Genomic DNA, 20,486 nt, shown 5'->3' on the forward strand with positions numbered 1-20,486 from the left:
TGACAGAAGCCAACCTGAGGATGAATTGACACGGTGGAAGAGCGAGCAGAGACACAGAAACTGGCCGGTTGATGGCATGCTGAGCTGTTGCACACCCACCCTGCAGTCCACTCCAGGAGCTGATTAATTAGTTCCCTGTGCTGTGGGAACCCCTCTGGGTGTGGTGTTCTGATAGTCACAACCCCAAAGAATCCGAACTGACAAATAAGAAATAAGCACTAATGCATAGCTTCTTCCTAGCACTTGCTCGGATTTTGCTTTACACTGTTTCCAAACTGATTTCTTCTCAAGAAAATGTAATGGGCTTTCAAGAAACACTTTCATGAAGTAATGAATGGTCTTGGGCAAATCGCTTGACTTCCCTGGGTCTTTCCAACTATAAAAAGGTCTAAGTTTGACTAGAGGATTTCTGTTGTTCCTTCTGGCTCTCACAGACAATGGTTTCAGTTCTAAAGTAGAAACCTCCTTTATAATATAATCCAAGCAATCTGCACCTCTTGCTGGGTCAGATATCTTCCAATTGCACCTCCATTTCCATTCCTCCACCCTTCCCCCTCAGCTCTGTGCCCCCCGAGGTTCTGATCTCTGTGGACAGTATCGCATGGACCCTGCCTTCAGGCTTCTGGCCGGTATGCTTATGAGAGGCACCATCAGGAGAACTAAGGGGAGTTCAATAAGGATATTTATTCTCTTGGCTCTTTCCCAGCCACTTTGGTGTAGGCTGACTGCATCCTGCTACCAGAGAGAGCCTTTCCATATGGCTTCTCTTCCCAGTTCCCATAACCAGTCCCGCCCTCTTCTTCTCAGGCCTGGGCATGGGAACAGCTCCTGACATCAATCCCTGAGATGCTTCGGTATCGGTGCTGGTTTCTCCTGCCCCAGCCACTGTACACAGTCCCATCAGCAGAGTCTCTTAGTTCTCCCCCTGAGTGAACCATCTGTCTCCTACTGGAACCCCAGACACATGGATTAAAAGTTAAATCAAAATCAGCCACAACACAAAAGAAACAGAAGCAATCAACTCGGAGTCTCACATAAGAGAGAAGTGTGGCACTTGCTGAGAAGCCCCCCGCCCCCCCACATCAAGAGAATCCAATTAGACACCACTAAGCTCCTTGCCCACTGTCAATGAAAACTTGTGGAAAACAGCCATCTCTTGCTAGACCAGGGTTTTAACCTAAAAAAAAAAATCTGTTTATACACAAAAGTATTGAGCCTTCAGACAGCTTCTGTGTGGAACTGGGCAGAGGAATCACAGCTATGTATCCATTTTCTAGATGGACAAACTGAGCCTGGAAGAGAACACAAGGCCAGAACTGATAAAAACGCTAGAAATGCCCCAGAGCCAGCACAAAGGCTCGTGGTCCAGGAATCCGCCTCTGACGGGCTCCGTGGAGTTTCTCAGAGCGGCTTCTGTACTACCATTGTCCAGAGACATCTAATTCCCTTTTAACACTTCTAGAGTTAGCATTTGTGAACATCCTTTACTACTCAAGACAACTCTGCAAAGGCAAGAGAGACAGGACAGGATGCCCTTGGCCCCATTCCAAGTGATGCTAAATTCCAACATGTGACTCCACAATCTCTGATCATTTCCCAGGCAAAGTTTTCCAGAAATCTATGGATGTCCAGGCACAGAGGAGCCCTCCTCTCCTTCTTGGGGCATTTTCCACACAACACAGGGGTCAAAGAAATGATCTTATGAACCCTTTACAAACCATTCAGACACCAAGAATTTCAGAGAAGCTACCTGTTTCGGGATGAGAGGCTCAGTCTTTCAGGGCTGTCCTGCTTTCATGTCTTCCTCCTTCAGCATCCTCCGGAGCCAGGGCCTGTGGGAGTGACCCAAACAGCACATTCAGGATACACAGCTTCAACATGGGAACGGGTCCTATCAATCAGGGAGACCAGAAGCAGCCAAGGACAGAGCTCTGAAAACCCAATAGTTCAAAGAGAAAGACACCCAACTCCACTCTTGTAGTTGCTCATGCCCCAAACCCAAAATTCATTGTGACTTCCCCTCTTTCCCTCACACCCCATGTCCAAGCCATCAGCAAATGATGTCACCTTTATCTTCAAAACAGATCCAGACTCTCACCACATCTCACCACCTCCATGGCTACCACTCTGATCCAAGCCAGTGGCTTCTCTCACCAGGTTATTGCAGTGATCTCCTAATGGGGCTCCCTACGCGCACCCTCACCTTTCTACAATCCATTTACGATGTGTGCTAAATTGTGCAATAGGTTGAATTGTGTCTTCCCCAAATCCCTTTGTTGAAGTCCTAATAGCCGGTACCCCAGAATATGACCTTATTTGGAAACAGGGTCGTTGCCGATGCAATAAGCTGTGAAGATGAGGTCATACTGGAATGGGGTGAGTCCCTGCTCCAAAATAATTTATAAAAAGGAGAAATCTGGACACAGACACCCACACATGACAGCATCATGTGAAGACTGGCACTGTGCTGCCACAAGCCAACGAGCTACCAGAAGCTACAAGAGAGGCCTGGACCAGGTCCTTCCCTGGCACCCTCAGAGGGAGTGTGACCCTGGCAACACCCTGACCTCAGACTTCTAACCTCCAGACCTGTAAGACAATAAATTTCTGTTTTAAGCTGTCCGTTTGTGATATAGTTATTGTCGCCCTAGCAAACTGTTACACCATGCTCCCCCCCAGCAGCTAAGTGGTTATTTAAAAATCACTCTTCTACTAAAAACACTCCTGTAGTGTTTCATCTTTCTCAAAGCAAAAGACAAAGTCCTTGACATTACCTACAAGGCGCACATGTCCTGACCCAGCCTCTTCCCTGAACTCTTCTCCTCCACCTCTGTTCCTTCTCAATTTCCTCCAGCCACAATGGCTTCCTCAAACATCCCAAGCAGGCCCCTGCCTCAGGGCCTTTGCACGTGCTTCCCCCCCCCCCCCCCCGCTACCTGAACACTCTTCTACTAAGTTACCTTTCCTTCCTCCAGGTTTCTGCTCAAATGTCACTTTCTCAGTGAGGCCCTCTGCAGCCACCATTGCACTCTTTCTACCCCCTGCTCTGTTACATTTTCCTCTGTAGCTTTATCACTACCTGACGTTTGTTCCTATTTTTATCCCTCCTCTCACACTAGACTATAACCTCCGAGAGTAAGGACATCATCTTATGGTATGCTCCAGAGCCCAGCACATAGTAGTTGCTCAAGTAATAGTTGTTGAAAGTTTTATTTGTGGAATGAAAGAAGACAAGAGAAAAGAGAGTTACCAAAAGGAGGAAGTTGTCCACAGTGTCAAAAGTAGCAAAGAGTCCAGAAAGATAAGGACTGAAGTGTCCGTTGGGTGTGGTAACATGGAAGCCACAGGTGACCTCAGAGAGGGCAGTTCCTGGGGAAGGCGGGAGCCTTCTGCAGCAAATCCACCAGGTCCCTCCCCCATTCCAGGCACCCCTCCCACGGGCAGAGCCCTCTGAGTGGGCCCTGGCAGCGAAGGAGCAAAGCCTGAGGGCAGGTGCTTCCCAGACTTTTCCTGTCTGTGAGTGGAGGAAGAGGGGATGGAAATAGAGGGGGCTGGAAGTTTGAGGAAAGAGTTTAGTGCTGAATGACTGAAAGGGGTGAGGTCCCAGGAGCTACAGGAGACAGAGGGGCCATGTACTGGAAGGAGGTTCTCTGGCCAGGGAGAGGGAACGTGTCCTTCTCTGAGTGGAAGGAACACAGGCTGGGATGAGCCCAGACACCAATAACCTCCAGGAGGGGAGGCAGGAACCCGAGCGGGCTCCCTGCTGTGGGCGAATCGTGCAAGGGCAGGGTTGGCCCTGAAACTGAGTGTCTCCTTAAATTTTGTGCCCTGAGTGCCTCACTCACCTCACCCAGTGCCAACCCTGATGCCCTGATGGGAAAGAGAGCTGGCTGCCAGTCAGTACCACCGAGGGCCCAGCTGAAGCTAGAGGCCATTTTTTCCTAGAGGCACCATTCCCACGGCTCTGTCGTTCCAGGGACAGGCCCTTGGCAGCCTGGGTTTAGGAGGAGAGACCTCCTAGGACTGAATTCGGGGACCCCAAATAGCTCCATCCATTTCTGTCAAGGCTGCACCCTCTTCCCAAGCTCCCAGATCCAACTCACTGAGGCCCTTGGAGGCCCCCTTCTCCACTCCTCTCATTCCTCCCGGTCAGTCACAAACCGTGCCTCTTACTCTATGAGAGGGCTCTTTTTTGGCTGAGCACCTACTACGTGCAGGGTGCAACACAAGTTAAAATCCTCACGCAATAGTCCTGCAAAGTGTTTTTAGCTTCCATTTACAGATGATGAAACTGAGGTCCAAGAGATTAAGTAACCCGCTCAAGGATACACGGATAGCTAGTGACAGAGCTGGGATATGAAACCTCCCATCTCTCCATCTTCTTTTCTACATTCATGTCACCACCAGAGTCCAAGTCCTCAACATTTCATTCCTAAAATTCAACATGAAACTCCCTTCCCTGCACCCCCATTCACAGGGCACACACCCAGACGAACTTTCTTCCAGCGCTGTTCTCACCTATCCCCGCCCTATTTGACGGGCTTTGGTGGCTCCCCAACATGTTAAAATTTCAGACTCTTCAGCCATCCCTTGGGATCCTTCATAAACAATGTACCTCCCCTTCTTCAATCTTGTCTTCCATAAGCACCCTCCCTCCACCCCACCCGGTACATCCCTCCCCTCCACATCGCCCCCCCCCCCCCCGCCCCGGGCGCACTCCACCCGACACCCTGCTCTCCTGCCGACCACTGAGCAGCATCAGCCAGCCAGCTGAGCTCTTCCCTGCTCTTCTGTGCCCACTGCATTTAGCATTTAGCTTCTCTTGGCAAGTGTTCCATTTGCCCGTATAGACTACACACCCCTTGAGGGCAATTAATAACCTGTGTTGGAAACTCTTGGAATTGCCCACTGCTCATCACAGGGTAAATGTTACTTGATCCACAGAACAATTCTGATGAAGTTCAGTTGATGTACTTCTAGAAGTTTTTCAGAAAATAGAAGAGACCTGGGATGAGAGAGGAAGGGACGCGTGGCCTTGAAGCTTTTGGAAGCATACCTGTCCTCTTCGCAGGAGCACTGAGCCTGGCGCCCTGTCACAGCTCTCCCAGTAAGGAGGACGGTGGCTGGATTTAGCTCTTCCCTCCTCTTCCTCCCCTAACACCCAGGTCTTGGTATTCTTTAGCTACCCCTTCACACACTTTCATGGACATAGATGGAGATCCTGTCTTCTTCCCTCTTCCAGGAAAGAGCTTGAAACGTCAGCAATCTGGCTGAGGGGAGGCGTGGTGACCAGCAGAATGGTCAGTGCTGGGCGCCCAGGAGTAGAAAAAAACAATACTCCATTTCTGGGGAATTGGGAATTGGCCTTAACCCACTCTGATTGTCAGCACGGACCACACAACAATTCTGGGATTCCCGGGGCCGCAGGGGGAGGGTGGCTGGGAAAAGGGAAAGACAGCAAAGCCCTCAAGGGCCATCAAATTACACCCCACACAGATAGAATGGGCAGCACCTGAACAGTAGAGTCTGGGAGTCAAGGTGATGCTGTCTGCAAAGATATCCAATAAGCAATCAAGATCTTGTTAATCAAAGAATTTATATGCATATATGCACAACCCAAGGACACGGACAATGGTGGGGAGAGGGACTGGGAAGGGGGATGGGACGGGGTGGAATGGGTCAGAGGGAAGAAAAAGGGACATCTGTAATATTTTAAACAAAAATAAAATAAAATAGAAAAAGAAATCAAGATCTCGCCCAGTCAGCATGGCTCAGCAGTTGAGCATCAACCTATGATCCAGGAGATCGTGATTTAATGCCCAATCAGGGCACATGCCCGGGTTGCGGGCCCTATCCCCAGTAGGGGGCATGCAGGAGGCAGCGGATCAATGACTCTCTCATCACTGATGTTTCTATCTCTCTCTCCCCCTTTCCCTTCATCTCTCTAAAATCAATAAAGACTTTTTTTTTTTTTTTTAATTTCTAAAAAAAAGAAAGAAAGAAATCAAGATCTCATCCACCAGTGGAACCAAAGGCACAGTGTGGGCCTCATGACACAGCTGAAATAGCAGGAGCTCTGGAGTCGGGCCTGGGATCAAATCCTGACCTTGTCACCACCCAGTGGTTATCCAACCTCGGCTGGTCACTTAACCTCTCTGAGCCTGGCTGCATGTGCTAATGTGAGGACTAAATAAAACAAGAAATATATAAAAACATCTAGCACAGTGCCTGGCATCATACAAGGGGCCCAGCAAGTGTTGCTCCCTCCCTCCTTCCAGCTTTCAGCGCTCAGCTCTAAACCCTTACTCACAGGAACAAGCACCGAAGCTACAGAGCATTTCCCAGCCAGGAGGTCTGCAAAAGATGGCAAAAGCGGGCAAAAGGAAACAAAACAAAAGCCCCCCCCCCCCCACGGCCGCTAAGAGAGAAGAACTGGACTTCTGTGAACGCCCGAGTTTCAAAATACATAAAGCTTCGAGCCTCAGACCAAACCCAAACAGGAAGTTTGTGACAAACTTAGCAAACATGCATGCACAACTGCAGGAGGCTGTGCACCGCTCGGAAAAGACAGAAACCAGCACTTGGGGGTGGAGGGTCAGTGTGGAATAAAAGGAGCGTGCCTGGCCGATGCTCCACGTGCACAGGGCGCTTCCTGGGTGCCAGGGAGCTCCCGACCCCAAGCACTGGGCGGAATCAGAGAGCTGCTCTGGGTTCCCAGGCCTGGCTCTGGCAGCTGCTCCCACTCCTGCCCTCCCCTACCTCCTCAGGCATCAGGGACAGTGAGCACTGTGAACAGTGATCAGGGCCCTGGGTGACTTAGGTGTGTGTGATCAGTTTTTGGCTGGAAGAACTCAGCACAGAAAGGAAGTGGCTTGCGGGGGTCCCCAGAGCTCTCGACCTCCACCTGCTGCTTCACAATGGGGTCTTCAGGAGGCCAGGGTTTTCTCCTCTGAAATCCTGCCCAGCACACCTTTTGCATGTGCACTGTTCACACCGGTATGGGGCCTATAACTTCAGTTCACTGATTCGTACGTGCAGGCAAAGGTGGACACATCTAACCTCCATGATTTGCGTCCCATCTCCCCGACGAGAGTGAAAACTAGGCGGTTCCTTCCCCTTTGTTCAGAATCTCTCAGCACCTGTGGTTGAGCCTGGATACTAGGCCAGGTTTGGTGGGCATGTTCCAGAAAATACTTGGTGAATGGATAAACGACATCAATACCCTTCTACGGTTCTACCTCCACCAGGCTGCGTCCCACTCATCTAGATCCTTCAGCAGACAGGTCCCTGGTTCCACCCCTCCTGGAGAACAGCCCAATTGTAAGCTCAGTCCTCACTGTCAGCCTCACTGCCCGCCCCCCCCCTCGGCACCTCGGGCAGTGGTTTCCCCACCTCCCTAAGTTAGGTTCCTTTTAAAAAAAATGACTCATTTAAGAAGACACAAAACCAAAAACTTCAATGGTAAAGATAAAACAGCACCGAGTCTCTTTAAACACCTCCTACTCCATGCAGAATTTAGATCTGATAAACTTCCCCAAACTGGACCTGGACCTCCTCACTTGGAACTTATGGTATAAGCAATTCTTCTAGCAAAAGCATTTCCAGTAACGTCTTCCCTCTGAACTTTTCAGGGTCTTCTTTACAAACAGAGGTGGCCTCAGGCCTCTAGTCAGTAGCTTTTTCAAAATGAGGGAATAAGAAATTAAAGTCCATGCTAAACTCCTGGGTCAAAAATGAATTATTTAATGTTCTATGATTACATTTATGATTCTGACTTATTGGAGAAAGAACGATGGCATTATCTCATTGGCCTAATGAGAATTAGGGGGAGTTTTTAAAAAATAGTAAGACTTCTTGCTATGTAAGAAATTTACAATATCTCTGTGCACAGTATTTGAAAGGAATAAAACTGTATAATACAATGCATAGGCTCCTAACATTTCAGGTCTCAAATGAGCAATTAAGATAATCCAGAGGTCTCAATGTTGGCTGCATTAAAAAATTCCCAGGCTCCACCCCCAGAGATTTGGATACATGTGGACTGGAGTGGGGCTCTGCCACTGTTTTTGGTGTTTTAAGTTTCCCAGTAATTTTAATGTGCATCCAGGGTTGAGAACCGCTGATCTAACGCAGATAAGAAAATTGAGATCTGAAGAAATTAAGGTTCAGTCCACGACTGCTCAGTCACAGACAAGACCAGAAGCAACTCCAACATTTACAAACACAGAGTTGCTGACTTTTTGTTTTGTCAAGCAAGTATTTTTATAAATATCTACCGATTACTATCACTGCTTCCTGATAGGTTTCTTGCTCATTTGCATACCCCCCCCCCCCCCCCGCAGGCTCACTCACCGCTACTCAGCCTGTCCCTCACCACCCCACGTGAGAAATCCAAACAAAAACCAGGCTTCAAAAGTCTCCATCTCCTCCTTTCTCTAACTCCACAATATCTATTTCTGAAAGTCCCTTCACTAACCACTAACTACTTCCCAGTCCCACCAAACCCACCCTACACCTTCCTCCTGACTGCCATGTGACAGCTAATATTGTACAAGTTACACCACCAGTATTTCAGTACGTTATTCCACACGTATTATCCCTTCTCAATTTCTCAATAATCAAGATATACAGGAAAATTTTAAGGAGGGCAACCTCTGAGGAATGGAATTAGGAGGGAGGGGCAGAGGCAAAGGGAGTTCTCTTTACACCCTTCAGTTTGAATTTGGGGCAAGCATGCATTTTTTTCAAGGGGGGGAAAAAACCATACACACACACACACAAACAGCAGGTCACAAAATACATCTATGGTTTGCTTCCACTTTGTAAATACAGAAAATCGTCTGGGAGGTCGCCATACCCAAGTTCTAAATGTAAATGATACTTGGGTGGTGGGATTATGGGTGACATTAATTTCAGTTCCCTTTCCTCTGTTTATCTTTATTGTATTTTATTTATGTAATAAAGAAATAATGATCATTTAATACCTGAACCAACACATTATCTGATATCTGAAACCTACAAAGTATTGAGAAGCAAAGGTGCCAGAGCAGGTCCCAATCTGGGGTGTAGGAACATCTCCTTTTAGTAAAATGAAAGATTTCTCCCCAGTCCAGCTGCGGCTGCTGCACCCTGCCTAGGGCCCAGGCTACCTTTACAACTGATGCCAGGCCCTGCCAGACCCTGCCAGGCCCCGCCAATAGATGTAGAAAGATGCCCTAGGACAGCTGTCAAGCCAGTTCAGCTTCACCTCCCCCTGCTCCCCGAGTTTCTGCCACATGGATCAGCTGTCCTCTCCTAAGCGTCTCCTCTGGTCCCTGCCTCTTAGTTCCTACCCAGGCTGTGTCACCCACCCCTACTTGTTTCCTTTCTGAGTCTTCACCAAGGCAAGCAGTCACACCTACTCCAAGCAACATTCAAATGCACAACCTGTAGATCAGAAGCCAAGAAACTCTTTAGATAGAGTGTAAACTAGGGAATTCTCCACAGTCCTCACTACTCTCTAATGTCTCACAAGGCAATGAAGAAGGGTGAGAGAGTCTTCCTGACAACAAGAACCACGGGTCCAAAGGCCTAGAGGTCAGAGGATATGTGATATATTCAGAGACGAAAAAGGAGTCTGGGATGTCTGGAGCGTGTCCCAGCCTGTCCAAGGCCCAGCAGAGAGAAAATTCCATTGAAATGCAACAGCAAAGTTTACAAAGACCAGCAAAGAGAGGCCCGAGCAAAGGGTCCTCAACCTTTCATCTGCTACTCATCCTTCCAACTGCTTCCCCACAATTCACTCTTCCCTTCCAGGCTCCAGTGGGTCGAGGGTAACAGGAGTGGGTGGAAAAATAGGAACAGAGAAAAAAGAAACGAGGTTAAGCAACACCACACTGAGGCAGGCTGAGGCCCTCCCAGTGCAACCGAAGAGACCTTGGGTGACTCAAGGGGGGCAGGGGACATGGTGCTTAACACTGACAGCCCCAAATGTGAAGGACATTTGTCAACTATCCAAACTTCCAGGGACCCTCAAGAGACATTTCTAAAGAACTTTGAAACTTCTAAACTGCCAAACACAGACTGGCCATGCTCTACCCAGATGCTTTTGTCTCCTGTGGGGCCTTCTGGGTAACCCCAGTGGAGGGCACTGGACCAGCATCACCTCCTATCCCATAAGAACAAAAGCTTCGACAATTCTGGCTCTTCCATTGTCACCTGCATTGGGCTTGACTGCTTGGTTGATGCCATGCTCATCTGTCCAGCCAGAGCGGCCCTGGAACAGGGCAGTGCTGTTTTAGGTAGCAATATGTGCCCATCTTCTCTCCCCCACATACTCAAAACACACTGTAAGCAGTGTGTGCCCATCTTCTCTCCCCCACATACTCAAAACACACTGTAAGCAGTGTGTGCCCATCTTCTCTCCCCCACATACTCAAAACACACTGTAAGCTCCTACTGGGCTCAGCTCTTGTTTCCTCTCCTTCCTTTTAAAAAGTCCTCCCTGTTGGCTTTCAGTGGGCATTTACTAACCAAGTAGAAAACCAATCCTCAAATCCACTGGCTCTTATCAAGTTGGAGGCTTCTTGGAAACTGAGATGTGCACACTCAGAATAGCTGGGTAACATCCTGAGGGTAGGTGGACAGTCACCCGCCTCTGCTGGCTAAAGGAAAGGTGGAGGGGTGGCACTGGAATGGTTGGAAGTCTCATAGAGGAAGTGAGATCTGAGCTGGGTGTTAAAAAAAGGGTTCAATTGGGTCAAGTGGAGAGGAAGTGGGAAGACCATCACAGGCAGTGGGAACAGCACACACATGGGACTGACCACAGGGTGGGGAGGGCCCCACTGCAGGGGGACGAGACCATGAGGCAGCGAGAGGTTATGAGTGTGCACTGCGGAGTCAGACAGACTTGCTCGGAGCCCAGCTCTGCCACTTAGCTCTGCGACTGGGAGACTTACCTCAGTCCCATGTTCTTCATCAGCAACATGATGAAGGTGAGGACAATAATGGTGGCTATCTGCTGGGGTTATTGGAAAGGTTTGATGAGAGGATGCACGTAAAATGCTTAGGATGCTCAGGGCCTGCCATCAGTGAATGTTATGTGTTATTCTTGCTACAGTCAAAACTACCCAATGCCCATCTTGCTGATGCCAACAAGGCCCTTTCTTCTTTCTAACAGCCATGATGCTAGGAAGAAGGGGACACTGGCAGACCAGTCACATTCTGAATAACCTAAGAAGTGTAAGAGCCAGCTGAACGTTGGAATGCCCAGGCAGTCGGGTGGGGTACTCTCAACTACACATACACACACACTCCTCCTTCTGGGACCACCGACTTCCTTGTAATAACCACAAATTTATTTCCCTTTTCCTCCCACCTCTCCACAGCCTGGCAGTGGTTGTGCCCCCTCAGTTTCATGATGGTTGATGTGGGTCCCTTCTCCCAACTCTGGAGCTCCCACCTCCTGGCCTAGGGGAGATAACAGCTTCCCACTGTTGCCAGCCCTGGGGTGCCTGTCTACCCTTTGGTTACCCTAACCTGCCCACACCTCTATAAATACTCCCCTTCATTAACATCTCTCCAGTTAAAGCCTCAGCATGTGCCCACCAGACGCACGGGGCTGAGGTGCAGACCTGTCCTCCTCTCACTGCCTTCCTCCCCGCAGAGGCGCGCAGATGGCAGAGTGTAAGACAAGCACCAACGCGGTTTACCAAGGGCGATCAATCATACGGGAATTTCACATCCCTAGGAATTTAGATGTAACTCAAGAGGCTCAGGGAAAAGCAGGTCTCCCAGCCCAGGCAGGGCATATTCAAAGGCCCTGTGCTCCTCCAAGGCCATCACACAGTAGAGCTCCTACAAAGTGGTAGAACCCAGCTCAGTGCTTGGTACAGAGTAAGCGCTCAGTAAGTATTTGTTGATGCAGGTCCTTCTGGCTAAGGAGCTGAAATCCAAGAGATCTGTCAGGAGAAGGTCCTCCACGGAAGCAGCAACTCCACTGGGTGGCTCTGAGATGCCCTGTGCTCATTCTCTCATATGCCACACAGTGCTGAGATGCCCCATCCATAACCAGCAGGAGTTCAGACTCCAGCCCTTCATCCCCCAAGTGCTATTTCCTTGTTGCTTATTGAGGAATTCCTGAGGCTTATAGTTTCCTCGGATCCCTCTTGCTGTGTTTATTACTCTCACCCTAGGCTCAGTGCGATTCAAAAGCAATTAGTAAGTGTTTATTGTACGAGGTTGGTGCCAGGCACGGGAGATCCAAAGACAATTAAGACAAAGGTCTCGGGATCTAAGAGCCACAGGAAACGTGAAGGACAAAGGCTTACTACTGACTAAGGGGATTCTCAAGGAGATAAAGCTTGAACTACACTGGGGGCTGAAGGGGGGGCTGTGACAGTGGGGAGCGAGGGGAAGGCAGCAGGTGGGAGGTGGAGGAACACTGGCCAAGGACAAGAAGGACTGAATGCATAGGGACCAGACCAGAAAAGAGCTGGGCAAGGGGATTGTCTGAAATTAGGACATTGACACAGACGTGACCCCTAACCAGAAGGATATTTCCTCCCATCAGCCTCCAAAGTCAAAATGTCCCCACTCAGGAAAATGTTAGAGGAAGCCGGGCTGGACCTCAGGCAAAGATGCTTGTCCTGAAGGGATGCTTCCCCCTGTCACTCACGGCCAACCTGGCCCTGCCTTGGGCTCAGCCACCCCTAGATCCACAGCCAGGGAGAGCACCACCCACCCCACGAAAAAGAGAAATGTTCCACGCACGAATCCTCTTACTTGGAATTCTAAAATTAAAAATTAAATGTTCATTCCTCTCACCTAAAAGCTTTCTGCCTTTATAAGCTAATATGCAAATACCTTGGGAGAGGCTAAGTCGTAGCAGCCACAGATCCGCTTAGCATGACTGCTTCCAGAAGATCTTTCCTGGAAAACAAGCTTTGCATAAAGGATACTCAAGAGATTATCTGTGACTGAGAGGGAGGCAGCAAGGAGAGAAGGGGGCTCCAGCACTGAACCAACAACACCCGCCAAGGGCGGAGGGGCACAGAGTTCAAAAGACGTGTTTTCACTAGTTGTTTTTAAATTGAGATGTAACGCAGGACCCACAAAATTTACCCTTTAAACTGCACAATCCAGTGGTTTTTAGTATATTCAGGAGCTTGTACAACCATCACTGCTATCTAATTTCAGAATAATTTCATAACCCCCCCAAAGAAACTCCACACCCCTTAGCAGCCACTCCCCACTCCCCTCTTCCCCTGGCAACCATTTTCTCTCTCCATGGACTTGCCCATTCTGGACATTTCATATCAATGGAACCATACAACATGTGGCCTTTGGGTCTGGCTCCTTTCACGTGGCATAATGTTTTCAAGGGTCACCCGTGTTGCAGCATGATCAGTACTTCATCCCTTCTTATGGCTGGATAACAGTCTACTGTATGGATGGACCACATTTTATTTTATTTTATTATTTTTTTTTAAAAAAATATTTTTATTGATTTCAGAGAGAGGAAAGGAGAGGGAGAGAGGGACAGAAACATCAATGATGAGAGAGTCATTGATCGGCTGCAGCCCACAACCCGGGCATGTGCCCTGACCGGGAATCGAACCCCCATCGCCTGGATCCTAGGTCGACGCTCAACCGCTGAGCCCCGCCCGGCCGGGCTGGACCACATTTTAAAGGGCAAAACACACGATGCTCCTGCAGAAAGGAGCGTCCAGTATCGCTCGCAACCACTTATAAACTTTCCTTCTCCGCTCCTGCCACCAGCTCGGTAGACACCGTCCAACCCTCCCCACGGCGCTGGCAGGAGTCTCCAACACACAGTGGCTCAGCACGGCCGCCCTGAATCACCAGGCCGTGACAGAAACCCCTCAAACTCCTGCTGAGGGAATTTATAATGACTCTTAAATGTGTTTTATGGTCCTCCGTGGTCCCGGCAATGGCAGATGAAAAAGCAGAGCCGGCGTCAAGGTGCAGCCTGTGCGGGCTCACAGGGCCACGCACTGGTTTAATGCGCTGCTGTGGCCGTCTTAAAAGTCTTAATAACTTTTAAACAAGGGGCCCCCCGTTTTCATTTTGCACTGAGCCCGGTAAAGTGTGTAGCTGGTCTTGGGCAAGAGGCGAGGGTTTGGGATGAGGCTGGAGACCCAGCTCCGAGCTGCCGAGAGCCGGGCCCTGCCCGCGGCCCACAGTGGGCTGCTCAGGCCTCCCGGAACCGCCGGTCTCGCTGAAAGTCAACGTGACAAGTCGGCAGGCTCAGACTGTAAAGCAGGGGACTCAAACTGAAACTTGTTTGATCTTGTAATCGCTTACAGGATAAGACCGAGAAGAAGAAAGAAAGAAAATGAAGAAAGAAAAAAACACCCCATACTTACTGAAGTAACTGGTTCTGAGAAAACGTTTTAAATATTTACTTTTTTTAAAACTGTCCCTTTTATTTCCAGCGTATCAAGGAAGTCATGGTTTCACCAAAAATCTGGTGTTTGATCCAAAGAGAGGGGTGAATTTAAAACACAGCTGTCTATGCTGATGTCAGTGCTAGAAGGGACCTTAGGAACAACCCATCCATATGGGTCTCCAGAAGCCTGACCCCCCCAACCGTCCCCCCCCCCAGGTTTAGTCCAACTCTCATTTCGCAGATGAGGAAGCTGTGCTGTGACAGGGAAGTAGCCGGCCACGGCCACCCACAAAAAGGGGCAGGGCCAGAGCCCGAGAGCTTGCAGCTTCCCCTTCCAACCTCCCAATTTCATGCTGGCAACCAAAATTCATATGCTAGGTGTATGCCCTCCACCCCCCATTTTCTCCTGGATCCTCAACTCAAATCGTCTAGGACCTGTCCCTGGGAGGAGAGTCGGGTGGTGTAGATAAACTGAAGATATGTGAACCCAAGGAAGAAGATGCAGTTTCCTTCCATCAGTACAACCTCCAGTCCATCATCTGGCGAAGGGCCAGAGGGCTCTAGTGAAGGGTTCAGAGCCTTTCCAAATCCGGGGCAGTTATTAAACAGTTCTTCTGGGAAGAGTGGAGTGTAACGGAGCTTTTTTCAGTTATAGGAACAAGGATCATGCAGTGTGGATGGAGCCCAGGGGCAGACAGGAAGTGCTGCCGGGCCACCACACCAAAGAGACAGGTCCAGACGGCCACTGCAAAGGGATGGGACTCAGCCACACCGTCAAGTTCTGTCCTTTCCCTACAGCACAGACGAACCAAACCATCCCCAACACCAAGCACCTGGGTTCCTTTGGTTTCAATCTGTGTTTTGCCCTCTCTTCCTCCTTCCCTCCTTTCCTTCCTTAAGCGAGTGGATACTGAGAACTTTCTATGTGCCAGAAATGTTCTGGGTGCTGGGGATATAGCAGTGAACAAAACAGAGGGAGGAAATAAGGGAAGAGTTAATAAATAAATGAATATATACCATGTAAGATGGTAAAAAAAAAAATTATCCGAGAAAAACTCAGCAGGATAAGATGAATAAAAAATGGAAAGGAAGGCCCTGGCCGGTGTGGCCCAGTGGGTTGGGTGTCATCCTGTGCTCAGTCCCTGGTGGGGGGCATGCAGGAGGCAACTGATTGATGTTCAGCTCTCACATCGATGTTTCTCTTTCTCTCTCCTTCTCCCTTCCTCTCTGTAAAAATCAGTAACAGTATTTTTTTTTTTAAGTGGCAGGGAAGGGCATGTTATCTAGAATGGCCAGGCCAGGACTCTCTGAAGGAGGTGAAGGAGTGAGCCATACAGATATCCAGGGAAGACATTCCAAGCAAAAGATCAGCAAGGGCAAAGGCCCTGAGGTGAGAATGTTCTGGTGAGTCAAGGAATGAGGAGAGTGGCAGGTGGGAGCCAAATCGGGCCGGCCCTGATGCCACGGTAAGGCCTCTGGTTGTGCTCCAAGTGGGATGGGAGCATGCAGGGCTCTGAGCTGGGGAATAACTCACCTGACAGGCTTTACAGAACCACCCTGATCAATGCTGTTACCAGGCCACCTGTGCCAGGGAACCAGTTCAGAAGCCAGACCCAGCACAGCCTCTAAGCAGCAGTGTGAGAAACACTTCCCTTCCCTGGGCCTCCATAGTCTCCTCTGTGAAATGGGAGGATATGACCAGATGATGTCTAAGGTCCTTTCTATGATATTCTTAGTTTCTGACCCTAAGATGACTGCTCAAAGGGTGTAAAAGCCTCACCTCCTGACTGGGGAGAAGGCAAGGAATAGCAGCCAAGTGTTTGAAGCCCGCAACACTTGCCACTGCCTCCTCTGCCCCACACCAAACTCTTACCCCAAAAAGGCACAGCTCTCTAGGGAGAAAGGTCCAGCCCAGGAAGCAGCCACGTCAGCAACGTCCTCCAAAGATTACGAAGGGTGACCACTAAAGATAGCACAGCCTCCACACTGTCTCAGGGCGGGGCTCGGCCCCTGGAGGCCACTCAAAGCGGCGGCTACAGCCCAAGCAGAGGGCACTGCTGATTCGGCTTCTGCCGGGGTTCCCCCAGTCTCTCCTATCTCCCCTCCTTTTTTTTTTTTTTTTAACATTATTTCTTTTCTAATATGTTTTTAATTGATTTTTTTAGAGAGAGAGGAGGGGAAGGGAGAGAGAGAAACATCGATGTGAGAGAGAAAAACCAACGGGCTGCCTTCTGCATGACCAGGGATGGAGCCTGCAACCTTTTGGTGCACAGAACAATGCTCCAAACCAACTAGGCCCCAATGGCCAGGGCCTATCTCCCCTACTTTTAGTATGGAGCCTGAAAGAAAGTTATGGGATTCAGAAGTGCTCCATTCCATCATTTCCTTGAGGGATTTTTCTGTTCACACACAACAAACTGGGTCAGAGAGCATGACGCAGGTCTCCTCCATCAGGCTGGATAAGCAGGGTTTGTCTTCCCCATCAGACTGTGAATTCATCCTATGCCTCCTCCGTCAGACAGAGGGCCCCATGAGGGCTGGGGCTGTATCTCCCCAAACAGATAGGGAGCACCTGATGTCAGGAGCTATGCCATCCCCCGGGCCCCCTTGGCCTGGAAGTTCCCTGGAGGAGAGTGTTTATCTGCCCCTTTCCCTCTATCGCCTCACTGCATCCTACAAAATTCTGTATATTAAGTGACTTTTTTTTTTTAACCCCTCACCCGAGAAAGAAACATCAGCCAGTTGCCTCCCTCACTTGCCCCAACTGGGAACTGAACCCATGGGCCTTCAGTGCATGGACAATACTCCAACAAACTGAGCCATACTGACAGGGCTATTGAGTGACTTCTTAAAACAGGGCGCTGACTGAAGCACTCTGACTGAACCACCTACCCAGGCATGAGATCCTGCGATCCCCGGCCATTACAACATCCATGAAAACTATCTGAACACGAACCTCAAAGCTGAATGAAAACGAAATTAACAGTTGGCTTCACCGAACAACTTCTTGGCAGACTGTTGGTGACTGTGGCTGAGACCCAGCTGAAATGCACCTTGAGGACAAACAGCAGGGAGCCCAAGACCTGGCCTGACCAAAGCGGAGTTCTACATGACAAGGCAGCCCGCAGCCCAGACACATCACCCCCCAGCTTCCAACTTGGGCTTTTCCAAATGATGCGGTGGGAAAAGGGAAAATGGCTGTGGGAACTGAAATCAGAAGAGGGAATGAGGAGGGGCCGTCTCAGAGAGGCAGGCCCACGCCTGCCCGCACTGCATGGAGGCGGTCAGGTGGGGGACTGAGAACAAGCTCCTGGAGCCCCCCGGGAGAAGCAGGGCCCACCCAGCCAAGGGGAGGGCACTCGTGTGCACGTGGACTCAGGGAAGCCACCAGGGGCTCCCCTGGCATCTGGTATGCTGGCTCATCTCAGCAAAGGTTTTCACAGAATTGCACAGGAGGGGCAAGAGCTCCCAAAGGCTGAAACCAATACTAATAACAACGATACTACTACTACTACTACTACTACTACTATTAATAATAGCTACCCCTTCCAAGCACTGTGCTAAATCCTTTCCATGCACTAACTCAGTTAATCTTCATAATGATGCTAATATTACTCCCCGTTTATAGATGAGGCAACTGAGGCCTGCCCAAAGTCACGCATATGTGAGAAATAAAGATTTCAAGTGGGCAGCTTGGGTCCCCAACATGCGCTCTTAGCCGCCTCCCTCTCTGAAAACAAAGAGGAAAATACTAGGGTATTTCTGCTGGTTCCTCTGAACCTCTGAGGTTGAAGGCCACCCGGGAACAGGCATCCTGAGGGCTTGGGAAACTGGGGTGCTGGAGACTCAGAGAGAGCCCAGCAGGGTCCCAGTGCTGTGCTCCCACTGTGCTGCGAGCCTGCTACCCTGAAACTGCCACCCTGCTGGAGCCAATGACTCTGCTTTCAGGAGTCTCAGGTTAAAAATTTCTACCCCTTCTGTCCGTGGCACACCCATGGGGAAAAGAGTGGAAGCAGGAGGAAGACGAGTGCTGGTGACAGGTCTCAGGTCCCACCGGAAGCCCACAGGGCGTCTGAAAACTCAGAAAACATCCAATAGGCTTATTTTTAAACCGTGTGCTAGTTTTATTTTCAAAGTGTTGTTCTTCAACCTCCACACCTTTTCAGGTGAAGTTCGTCTCAATGTTATAATTCGGTGAGTCCAAATGTGACATTATACAGGGTCCCCAACTGTGAAAACTGAAAGAAACAGTGGCTCTATCGTATTTTATTTTCAGGTTAACAACAGGATCCCAGTCCTTTACATGAGGGCTTTTCATGTATTGACACCATCGGCATTTCGAGCTGAAATTCTTTGTCGTGGGAACTGTCCTGCGCACCATTCAGCGGCATCTGGCCTCTGCCTACTAGATGCCAGTGGCATTCTCCTTCCTCTGCACCCGAAATGTGACAACCAAATAGGTCTCCAGGCACTGCCAAATGCCCGGGGGGTGGGGTGGGGAGGAGGAGCACACTCAGTTCAGAACCACTGCTTTATGTTTAGATAAACTTCAATGAAAAGGTGTCTGAAGGCCCTGGCCGGTTTGGGTCAGTAGTTAGAGTGTCGGCCCGCGGACTGAAGGGTCCCGGGTTCGATTCCGGCCAAGGGCACACACCTCAATTGCAGGCTCCATCCCAGCCCTGGCTGGGACGAGTACCAGAGGCAACCAGTTGATGTCTCTCTCTCACGTTGATGTTTCTCTCTCTCTCTCCCCCTTCCACTCTCTCTGGAAAAGTAATGGAAAAATATCCTCGGGTGAAGATTAAAGAAAAAAAAAAGTGTCTGAAGGTTGAAAAAACCCCCACACATCGAGAATAACGCTTACAATGTAGCTGACATAGTACTAAAAAATAAGTGCTTCCTATCTTCCCTGACTTCTCGGACACCATGTGCTTGAAATTTTTCTGTGTAGCTGCCATGCCCCTTTCCCAAGAATCTGCCTCCATGCAAACGCTCAGCACCCGCTGTGCCCAGGCTCCTCCTCCCAACCCTGGCTTCCCCCAAACCAATCCATCCTCGCATTCAGCACACCAGTGGGCACTTGCTCCCTGCCTGGGTCAGTGTTGCCATCTCTGAAGGAGCACTGCAGGGTGAGGCTAGAAAATGCCAAGCTAGGGGACTCCACAGCCTCGGAGGCAGTAATGGCCACTCAAGAAAATGGGCCCATTTTCATGGCCAGGGCTGTCCATTCATCCCACTCTCCAAAGCCTCATTTATACATAGTCTGCCTCAGCCCCCAGGAGTGAGCTCTGCCAAAGAGAAATGGGTCAAAAAGATACCAACTGAACAGACTGTGAAAGACCGACCACCTGACAGAAACACAGACAAAGAATATGAACTGAAAGAAAAGGAATTACAATGGATCTTAAAACTTGTGGAAAAAATGCTCAGCCACACTCATAAAAGAAATGCAAATGAAAACGAACTGAGATACCAATTTTCCCCTATCAGGCTGGCAAAGATCAACCCGTCTGATAAACTCACTGTGTTGGTGAAGCTGTCTCATTCATTGAGGGTGTTGATGTAAATTGCTACCACCTCCTTAAAGGATACTTGCAATGATTACCAAAATCACAGCTGTCTATTTGCTTTTACCAGCAATTTCACTTCTAAGAATTTATTCTGCACACATACTCCCACAGGTGCAACATGGTATGTGTACAATGACACTCACTGCAGTGTGATTTCTGATGACAAAAACTGGAAACAGCCCCAGCATCCACTGTTAGGGCACTGCTTTAATAAATCACGGTTCGTGAAATGAACTGCTACGCAGCTGTGAAAAACACTGAGGCCATTCTCTGTGTCATGCCATGGAATCATTTTCCATGCACACCGTGAGGTAGTACAGGAAGACACAGAACAACATGATAGCAAGGCAGTGTGTTGAAAATACTGTGTGTCGATATATGCACAGATTACCTTTGAAAAGGCTAATAAAAAGCTAATAACCTTAGAGAGGGGAACTGGGAGACCCGGGGCAGGAAGGGGAGGAAGAATTACTACACATCACTTTAAACTCTTTGCTAACTTCCAACTTTTATACCATGTGCACGCA

At 49.4% G+C, this 20,486-nt stretch overlaps 1 protein-coding gene across 10 annotated transcripts in view; it reads right to left on the reverse strand.

Moving 5' to 3' along the window:
• TRERF1 (transcriptional regulating factor 1) overlaps positions 1-20,486 on the reverse strand; it is a 200,113-nt gene that overhangs the window by 117,858 nt on the left and 61,769 nt on the right. For all 10 annotated transcript variants that reach the window (XM_081140330.1, XM_081140329.1, XM_081140326.1 and 7 more), the window contains exon 3: positions 1,751-1,832. The gene's annotated coding sequence lies outside the window, so the exon portion shown is untranslated. The remainder of the gene's footprint in view (positions 1-1,750; positions 1,833-20,486) is intronic.

This window comes from Miniopterus schreibersii (genome assembly GCF_964146895.1).
Source record: "Miniopterus schreibersii genome assembly, chromosome: 6".
NCBI classification, from domain to species: domain Eukaryota; kingdom Metazoa; phylum Chordata; class Mammalia; order Chiroptera; family Miniopteridae; genus Miniopterus; species Miniopterus schreibersii.